Genomic DNA, 10773 nt, shown 5'->3' with positions numbered 1-10773 from the left:
TTTTTTTCATAGTTTTCAGCAGCTCACCTTTATCAATCAACAATACATTGTTCAAAATGCCTTTAAGTCAATTGCTACCTTTCTAGCTAATTATTTTCAAATGGCTTCATGCTGAAATGCAATTTCATTTATTCAGCTTTTCTTCTACCAATGTTGTTGCTGTTGTTAGGTACTGTTGAGTCAGTTCTGACTCATAGCGACCTTTTAGGACAGAATAGAACTGCCCCATAGGGTTTCCAAGGAGCAGCTGGTGGATTTGAACTGCTGACCTTTTGATTAATGGCCAAACTCTTAACCACTATGCCACCAGAGCATTTATTTTATATATTTCTTTGCCACAATGAACAACGTCGCAGTAAATATCCATGCACTTGTGTCATTTTACACAGGTGCTTTTTAATCCTATAAATTCTGTAAAATCATATTTGATGGATACAACTGGGAGTATATGAATTTACTTTAAAAAATATTTTTTTAGCCTACCATTTCAGGTCGTCTCAAATTTCCATAAAAAGCTCTTTTATCATACCTAAGTCTCTTCTCTTAAGTGGTAAATTTCATAAGGCATACAAACTTATTGACATTGATATTCCACAAATAGCCAAGTGCGTAATAGACTATCAACATACCTTTTGTGAATAATAGACAAACCTTAGAAATCATCAGGAATGGTGTAATAATAATAATGATAAAACAAAACCAATGCATTCTTAATTACAGTTAGGTGAAAATGTTCATTTCAGACTGAAAACAACCTTTACATATGCATGTTTACTTATTAGAACACAATCTATAAAAATGCAATTTCTCACGTAAGGTTGAGAAAGTTATGCCCATTCTTTGTACTATTATTCATAGAGGTATAAAAGAACAACCCAAACCTGTTGCGGTCAAATCGATTCTGACACATAGTTACCTTATAGGACAGAATAGAACTGTTCCATAGAGTTGTCTAGGAAAGACTGGTGGATTCAAACCACTGGCCTTTTTTTAGCAGCTGAGCTCTTAACCACTGTTCCACCAGTGCACCCCATAGAGATACAGAGATGTCAAAAACATGATGAAATTCCCCACATGTAAGACAATGGAAGATTAGTGCATGTTTATAAAACAATTCCTAGGGAAGGTTGTTCTTCCCAGATAATTCTTCACTCTCCATTGGAGGAAATAAAAAGGAAAACCTCGCTTATTTAATTTAGGATAAAAGCCAGAAGAAGAAAGTGGTTGGAGAAAAAGGTATAAATTAGGCCTAGATTTCAGAGAGCATAGACCATTGGGTTTTGGACTGGGGTGACTTTTCATTTCGAGTAGAATGAGGAGGAGTTTGAGCCAGGGTCAAGGAAGCAGAGGTAATTTAAGGCTGAAGAGAATGGAAAGTTGTGCTGGGATGCTCACTATCTTTTGCCACAAAGCATGGGGGTGGAGGTTCCACTTTCTCATCCCAAGCCTACTGAGAGGTTTCAATAAGCACACGGGCAAACTTGACCTGTCTTCCTTCCTGTGGGAGACACAGCACTGACTCATGCCTGAGGAAGACAAAGCATCCTTGGCAGCACAGTAGAAGCTGCAGCTGGAAAGTAACTGCACTTCCAACTGGGAGCAGACAGGTCAAAGTACATGAATCCCAGGGACTGGGTGTGAAACCTGCAGAAGGAACATCAGCTAGGGCTCACTGAAAAGAACACCTCCCAAAGGAGACAGCCTTCTAGTGCAAATAGAGTACAAGAGGAAGTTACTCCTGGGTCAAAAATTGAAGGAGATCCATAGTGGGCAGAAAATGGAAAGGCATTATTACATCATGAAAGCTTCAGTCCAAGGAAACCAACAAGGTACCTTCAAAGAACTCATAAAAATACCCTATAAGAGAAACCACAACTTTAAATATCTACTAGGCAGAGGAAATATGAAGCCTGCAGGTAGTAGTATCAGTCAAGAAGTAACTTTCTTGGATTCCGATCTCATCTTCCCTCTCTTCACACCAACCCCAGAAAGACTGGCATGTAGCATAGGGGAAGAATTGGGTAATAAGGAGAGTGAAGTCCACCACAATTCTTTTTTTTTTTTTTTTAATGGCTAGAATCCCTTCTGAGCTATCCCCAAGCTGAAAGAGGAATGGAAAGCAAAACTATTTGGAATAAAGATAAAAATACCAATTAACATGTGAACGGACACTCAAAAAACAAACAAACCCATTGCCATCAAGTCAGTTCCAACTCATAACGACCACATAGGACAGAGTAGAGCTGCCCATAGTGTTTCCAAGGAGCAGCTGGTGGATTCGAACTGCTGACCTTTTGGTTAGCAGACAACACGTAACCACTGTGTCACCAAGCCCCCAAATGGACAATACAATTTACTAAAATGAGATTGTGTTCTCAACTTAAAATGACTATAGAACTTTTATTTAAGAGTGACCAGAAATTCATGGGGTCCTCTCCAAGCTTCCATCTAGTGACAGAGGAAAATTTTCATTCCCTGTACAAGTTTAAAGGTACAAAAATACAGAAGTTCTATACTACATCTAAAAAGTCCTACTTGACAATGAGCATATTGATTACAAATGTGCATTTGCTCCCCTTTACCATGATGGGAGAAATCAATCGTGTCTTAAACTGGGTTCTCTAGAGAAGCAAAACCAGTGAAATTATATATATTTCACTGGTTTTGCTTCTTATATATATAATTTCACTAGTTTTGCTTCTCTACACACAGGGGGACAGAGAAAGAGATTTATATCAAGGAAATGACTCACATAGTTGTAGATGATGGAAAGTCTCAAGTCCATGGGTTAGGCTTCAGGCTGGAGGAATCTCCTGATTCACATAGCTACAGGGGCTGATGAACCCAAGATCAGGAGGTCAGACGGTGGGCTGTAGACACAAGTTCCAAGAACCAGAGGTCAGATGATGAGAGCCAAATGCAGGATCCAGAACAGAGCAAAAGCCAGTGAGCTTTTCCAGAAAGTCCATATGCATTGGATGCAGGCCACATCCCCAAGGACACTCCCTTCCAATAGATTGGTTGCTCATAGGAGATCTCATTATGGAGGTGATTACATCATTACATAACTGTCAACCTACATTATAACTGAGAATCATGGCCCAGCCAGGTTGACACACAACTTTAACCATTACAGATAATATTAAAAAAAAAAAAAAAAAATTAACAAACCTCTCAAATATTAACACATACATATACACACGGTATATGGGAGTACACCCACAAGCATACAGAGGTTTAGCAGAGGATATTTCTACATATGTATTCATATGTGCTACAAGATATCCATGTAGAGCACAAAGGGGATAAAGTTATGAAAACTGTTTAGCCATAACAAACACCTTGAGGGACTGAGTCACTAGCCTCAAAGGCTTAGGACCATAGTTCCAAGGGACATGTAGGTCGATAGTCCATAAAGACAATACTCTATGTCCTGCTTCGATGGGTAGCAAGTGAAATCTTAAAACTTTGTGAATGGCCATCTAAGATACAACTATTGGTCTTTTCCCATCTGGAACAAAGAAGGGTCAAGAAAATAAAAGACTAAAGGAAAGATTTAGTCCAAACTACAAACTACACTAGTCAGAAACCAGAAGAACCAAATGGTGCTCAGCTACCGCTTCCAACTCCTCTGATCAGCATCACAATAGAAGATCCCAGTTAGAATGGGGGAAAAAAATGTAGAACAAAATTCAAATTCATAAAAATGATCAGACCAACTGGTCTGATAGAGACTGGTGGAAGCCCCGAGACTATGGCCCTTAGACACCCTTCAAACCTAGAACTGAACCCACTCCTGGAGATTACCTTTCATCCAAACAATAGACAAGCCTATAAAGTAAACAATAACACTCATGAGGAACATGCTTTCCAGAATAGCCACCCAAATGAGACCAAAAGGGCAGCATTTGCCCAAAAACAAAGTTCAGAAGGGAGGAAGGGGCAGGAAAGATGAGCAAATGGAAACTGGGAACCCAGGGAGAAAGGAAGTAGAGTGCTGTCAGATTGAAGGGATTGCAACTAATGTCACAAAACAAAATGTGTAGAAATTGTTGAACAGGAAACTAATTTGCTCTGTAAACTTTCACCCAAACCACAATAAAATGTTAAAGAAAAAAAGAAAGAAAGAAAAAAAGTTGTCGTTAGTTGATTCTGGGATGGGAACCCCATGTGTATCAGAGTAGAACTGTGTTCCTCAGGGTTTTCAATGACTAATTTTTCAAAAGTAGATTGCCAGCCCATTCTTCAGAGGTTGGTTAGCTGTGAAGCATGTTAACCTTTGAACCACCCAGCAACAAATCTCTTTCTCTATATATCTATAAAAAACCCATAGCTGTCGAGTCGATTCCAACTCATAGCGACCCTATAGGAGAGAGTAGAACTCCCCCATAATGTTTCCTACGAGTGGTTGGTGAATTCCAACTGCCAAACTTTTGAATAGCAGCCAAGCTCTTAGCCACTGCACCACCAGAGTTTCTAATATATATAATATACATATTATACACACACACATATGATTAACAAGAGAATGCCTATACAGTCAAGGCAGTATGTATCTAATGGAGCCTGTTTGTACTTCTCCGATAGGGCTCTCTTCCTTGCATAGATATCCACACAACCAACTCTATGCATAAATACACTTCTTTAGAGTGTTACTTCTACCACTTTATTACTTATATGAAGCATATATTTGGACTTTATCAAAACATACAATCTCTTAATATTCCACTGCTTATCTCCTGGCTTTCCCACTCTCACAGATTCATTTCTTGATACCTGAACTTGGTCCAATCACCTATCATTTTACCTACACTCTATCCTGGGATGTGATTTTCCATTTATCTTATTCCAGACCCACACCTGCCGAGTTAAACCCTCAAGTACTGATCAATCTAGTCATTTGTTTTCTATTTGTCTATTCCCTTGAAGCTCAACATTGCTTGGGAATACTTTCCCAACTTGCTAGTGGGCACCATTTCAAGTTATAATGCAACCTCAGCTGCTCCCTCAATATTTCTTATCAAGTTCTCTGTGCAAAACCCTAATCATATCTCTTTTCAAACCACTAAAAATCCACTGATATCAAACTGCCCCCTTGCTTTTAATAGCTGTTCTACTTTTCCTTATCTGGAGAAAATGAATAGAAAACTTCATCTATAAATATACCCTGGTCAAGCCACATTTCATATTGTTCCATTTGCCTTTCTTCTTTTTATTACCTTCTAGCATTGACTTTCTTTGTGCTATTTCTCCTTCAGTTATATAATTTTCTAGTTGTTGTTTTCATTCTTACTTGGGTTACTTTCTTCCCCTAAGGGAGTGATTCTTAGTGGGGGAAGGGGATTTTGCCACCCCAGGATGAATTTGCAATATATGGAATCAGTTTTGATTGTTGGATTGGGGAGGGGATGCTATTGGCTTCTAGTGAGGACAGGGCAGAAATGCTGCTAAACAAATTACAATGCACAGGACAAGCAGCATCTCAGCCCCTCGCCCAATAACAAAGAACTAAAAAAAAAAAAAAAAAATTTTTTTTTTTTTTAAGATAGGTGGGTGGGTGGGTGGGTGGATGGATGGATGGATGGTGGATGAGTGGGTAGGTAGGTAGATAGATTGATAGAACGATAGGTAGATAGATCTAAATAGATGATAGATAGGTAGTTGATAGACACATAGAAAGAGAGATCCCCTTAGATAGATGATAGATAGATTAGATAGATAGATAGATGACAGATGGATGGATGATGGATGGACGGACGTATGGACAGACGGACGGATGGATGGATGAATAGATAATATTTTCTTGTTGAATTCTACCCAACTTGCCCTTTTCTTCACTTCCAATTGTTAAAAATCACAACATACAGTTTATATCTTCTCAATTTCTACTTAATTAACCTCGTTTTTTTAAAATTTACCAACTATGACCCCATTTCCAAGTTGTCTGTTTAACTTCTTATTGATGTTATCTGACAAATTGAAGAGCTGTTTCTGCTTGAAAGTTTCTCCTTAGCTTCTCAAGATATAGTGAAAATGTATGAGCTTTGGAATTGTAATGTTTTTCGATTCTGGGACTCAACTTCTGTGCCGGAGTAACTTGACTCAAGCTGTTTAACCTCACTAAACTTCACATTTCCTACACTACTCCCTAAAGGTTAAGATCATATACTATGTGTTTTTACATCCTTTCTTCCCTTCCCAGTTCCTACAATTTTTATTTGGCTGATATGGAATTTTCAATAAATTGAAGAAATTATGGAATGTATCTATGGGTCCTAACCCTGTATCCCTGTCTCTGTTCTTCCTTTGAGTGTCCATGACCTACACTCCCACAGCCATTTCCAAGTAACTCTGAATGGTCACATTGTTCCACCCCTCCTCCAGCTTCTCCATTCTCACTGCCAATATCGTAATCTAACACCTCATCAACGAGTCCTTGCATTGTATCAACTATCATAAAATAACCGAAGAGGTGACATGTGGTAGAAAGGTTTAGACTTATTCTGAGCGGCTCCAGAGGACAGAGCAAGAATCTACATTTTAAGGTAAGGAAGAAGTTGCTCAAAATGAATTGTTCAAAAATGAAAATGGCCAGTATGTTTAGGTGGTAACTACCTTGAAACCAGAAGTGGATGAACTGAGGCTAAATGTTCACCTGTCAGCTTAGTAGGCTGGACCGAAGGACCGAAAGAGTCATGATACAGTGTCAAGGTCAGTGAATTGCAAGGAATGCCACCTGGTTTAAGGTCCATTTTCCTTAATATTTTAGCTACATGGCTTTGATCTAGTTGTTAGCCTTCTTTAAGCCTCAGCTTTTCATCTATTAAATCTTACACAATCGATGCCAGATTTTGAATAAATGTATAAGGAAATATTTTGTAATGTACAAATCACTATATTTTAAGCTGTCATGACTTTAAGATCTATTCCCACTTCCAGATTCACAGTTTTAGTGAATATATGTAAAAACACAGGAAAAGAAATATTTTTCTTCATTTATATTTATGTATACTCACTTTCATTCTCATATTTTGATTAATGAAATGTGGAGCACAGAAAATTAGCTATGTTTATCAAAAAATAATAACAATGAAAGAAAATGGTAAGAAATAATACAAAAGTTTATTTTGTATTAACAGGGTATAGTTCACAAATAGCATAACTGAGCATTAAATAGTCTTTTCAGAATATACATGCTCATTTTCATAACTTCAAATTAATATTTTTTTTTTTTTAGAGAGGATGCCTTTAATTTAGTCTCATATATGTGTAATTACCTAATGACTCTCTTGCCTTTTAATTCATTCATTGAAATTATCAAGTAAGTTCTGCTGGGTCCAAAGTTTAAGACAAGAAACTTCCATTAAATATTTTTCAAGAATGTTAAAATCATTTTAAACATTAAAACAAAAGTAGGCACATCTGTTAATTAAACAAAATCTTAAAGACATTAATTTATGACACACTAATAATACACTAAATTCTGTGAAGAATATTAGAGAAGTGGAGCTGCTTCTCTTTCTTGATGTTGTTTCCCACTCCTTGCCTTCCTGGTCATGCCTGCCAAATTGTAGGATCATTTGGCTCTGTTCTAGCATAATCTGTTGAGAAAAACAAGAACACGGTTTGTATCTCAAGTTTGAGTTTTCCAGGATCTGCTGTTGCCACATCCTTTCTTGTCTGAGTTAATCACAAGGGTGGAGAACACAGACAATTTCTGATTTCAACAATTACTCCCTCTGCCTCACACGCATGAGAGAAGGCTTTACGGATAATGATCTTGCGCACATTGAATGTGCTTCTCGAACCAAAGCTGAGAGAACAGGACAGAGGACAAACACACTTGTTCTTTCTAATGCTTTCAAAGATTAAATGTGCACTGGATTTTCATAAGCTGTAAAAAAAATTTTTTTTCTTAGTTTAGCTTTCATTTTGAAAACTCAACAGGAATAAGGGAGGGTTCTCCTCAAACCCAAAATGCTTTTGTTGGTGGTTTTTGTTGTTGCTGCTGTTCAAGACCTCCTCAAATTGTTAATGCATTTCTTCGTGAGAAATATCTGGTCATGCTTAAACTTTGGTGGTTGTTGTTAGTTTGAAAGGGCAGGATAAACCAAAAAAACGAACTCACTGCCGTTGAGTCGATTCCTATTCATAGCAACATTATGATCCTATAGGACAGCGTAGAACTGCCCCATAGGGTTTCCAAGAATGTACATCTTTATGGAGACAGACAGCCACATCTTTCTCCTGTGGATTGACTGGTGGATTCAAACTGCTGACAGGATATTTAATCAATTATTCACTTGATTTGGCTACATTTTCAGTGTGTTACTCTCTTATAGGTTGAGTTTTGCCTTAAAAATGCCTTATTCTAAGCCTCTGCAAATTTAAAAGCAAGGTGGTTGTAGCCAGCCTGTAAGCTTGAGTAGATTGCCAAAACCAATCGAAGATGTCTTGTTCTAGAGAAGTGAACACGGATTGCTAAACCTATGCTCCTGCTTGAGCTGTCCTTCTCTTCATTTAATACTTCTCTGCGTTGCATTCACTTCAGAAATTATTCTGCTGATAGATGGTGACTTTTATTTATTTTGGCACTTTATATTCATGTAAGGTGGAATTTTATGAATACGCACTAGAGCAGTTTTTGTTTTAGATTCCCATGCAGTTTCCTATGGCTGAACAATGTTTGGCTAGAAACAAAGCTGTGGGTTATTTTGCGTATAGGTTAGACAAAACAAACTTTTTGCTGATAAATTGTTCTCTCAGTTTTCACTGAGTTTCTTCACTGAAAGGCATCTGGACGTTTAGGCTTCCTTCATAAACACAGCTAATGCTTATGTTGTTACAACAGACTAACCAGGCTTTGATTAAAAATTTACATTCATAGTGGCATTCATTTCAAAATAAGTAGAAGTCATATACTGAAATGTAAATGGCAATAGAAGGAAATCATTCTAAGATAAAATGACTCAGATTAACAAATAATAATAATGCCAGGAATTAAATCATCTCCTTAAGACTTGAAAGAAAATGATAATCCTACTTCTTGGGGTGTAACCACAAGTCTTTGCCATTTGGTCTTTGTTCACCCCACCACCGTCGATCACCCTGTACATCCCAGCTCTACATCCCTGGCTAGCTGTTTTGGCTGTTTAGGATTAAAAAAAAAAAGACGAAAGTATGATTTAGCCTTGGCCAATGATTGTATCTCTAGACTCTAAGGGATTTTATTTTTCCTTGAAATCTATAACCCCTGTTGACAATTTATGAATAAATTAGCAGATTGGATTTTTTTTAAGGTCAAATCATTTATTTCCTTCTACCCCCAGGTGCAGTACGTAGACAGCTTCTCTTCAGCCTTTGGGTTGACATTTTTCTCCAGGTTGCTGCTTGATGATATGATAAAGGTCCTCAGCACTATGTCCCTGAGCACCCCATATCCTCTTGTTCTTGGAGGCCCGGGCCACTCCTTCCCAGCTTTCTGAGAAGTACTTGGAGATAGTTGTCTTGAAGACTTTCACTTTGGTCTTGACTGCATTCACCTTCTCCAGCACCTTTTCCTGGGTGGCTACCTCAAACTCGTTTCCATCCTCAATCTTGGCGATTAGCTGCTGGATCCATGTGATCACCAGAATGTATTTCTCTTTGAAAGCCCAGACTACCTGCTAAACAAGGGTGACCAGGGCAGGAGCTTTCCCATTTCCAGGGAGAAAACCTTACGTAAGGACTTCTTTCTTCTCCTGCTTATCTGTTTTCATCTCTTCATTCTTGGGTGGGGCTTCTGGGATAGGGATGTCCAGTAAGGCCCAAAGGAGGTCAGGTCAGCCACATTGGAGGAGTCCTCTCCTTCATGATCTTCTGTTGCAAGGATCTACAGAGGAGTTCCCAGGCTCCTGGAGAGATTTTACCTGAAAGCATCACCCGTTTGTGGACCCCTCTGCTCAGGCACACTCCACAAGGCTTGACCATGTTCTTCCAGTTATTAGGTCTTCAATCTCAACAGATTAGATTTAATAAATAATCTGTCATGCTAAGAAACTGTGTAAGAGACATGAGAAAATTATCTGATTTGGTAAGTAATCATACTATCTACATAGGAAATAGAAACTTTATCTTCTGCATCTGCCTTAGACTAAATAGTAAAACTCTTCACAAAACATGCTAAGTAAGAAGGCATAGCTTTCCAAAATAATGCTGAGACAATTTCCTACCCACACTCACACTTTTTGATTGTTAGAAAATTCCATTGACAAATGGAATTATTGACTGTATTCATGGAATTCTTTTGAGATATATAATGCCTTTGCATATAATGCTTACAACTATCTTATTGAGTTTATGCTATGAACTTATTTAGTTTTTAAAATATTGGACAATAATTTACTTCTCCATCAAAACTGGCATGGCCTTTGATCTTGAATCATGCACCTCCTCCTTGGGAAGGCTACACAACTTTCTCTATTTGACCCCATATCTGAGCTAAGTGTCAATTATATACCTGTCGTATAAATCCAGGGTCATCCCTTACACCGCACTTACAACGTTGTATTGTGATCTTTACTTGCATGTTTCCACACTGTAGATTCCTGGAGGAAAGAGTCTGTATCAGGCAGGGTTCAATCAGATAACTGAACGAGTAGGAGATATGTATTAAAGGATTCATTGCAAGGAATTGGGTTACATTATTGTGGGGCTCACCAGGTAAATCCAAAGTCTGCAGGGCAGGTGGTCAGGAAGGGCAGCTGGAACTCTTGGATATGAACTGAAGACACT

The 10773-nt window shown here is 38.2% G+C and overlaps 1 pseudogene; it reads right to left on the bottom strand.

The window, feature by feature from the left end:
* Positions 1-9319: 9319 nt before the first annotated feature.
* LOC111750696 (proteasome activator complex subunit 2-like) lies at positions 9320-10572 on the bottom strand (annotated as a pseudogene).
* Between the last annotated feature and the right edge of the window lie 201 nt (positions 10573-10773).

This window comes from Loxodonta africana, chromosome 20 (assembly GCF_030014295.1).
Source record: "Loxodonta africana isolate mLoxAfr1 chromosome 20, mLoxAfr1.hap2, whole genome shotgun sequence".
NCBI lineage: Eukaryota > Metazoa > Chordata > Mammalia > Proboscidea > Elephantidae > Loxodonta > Loxodonta africana.
Note: the sequence above shows the minus strand (reverse complement) of the source record. Positions and strands in the feature narration are given on the sequence as shown.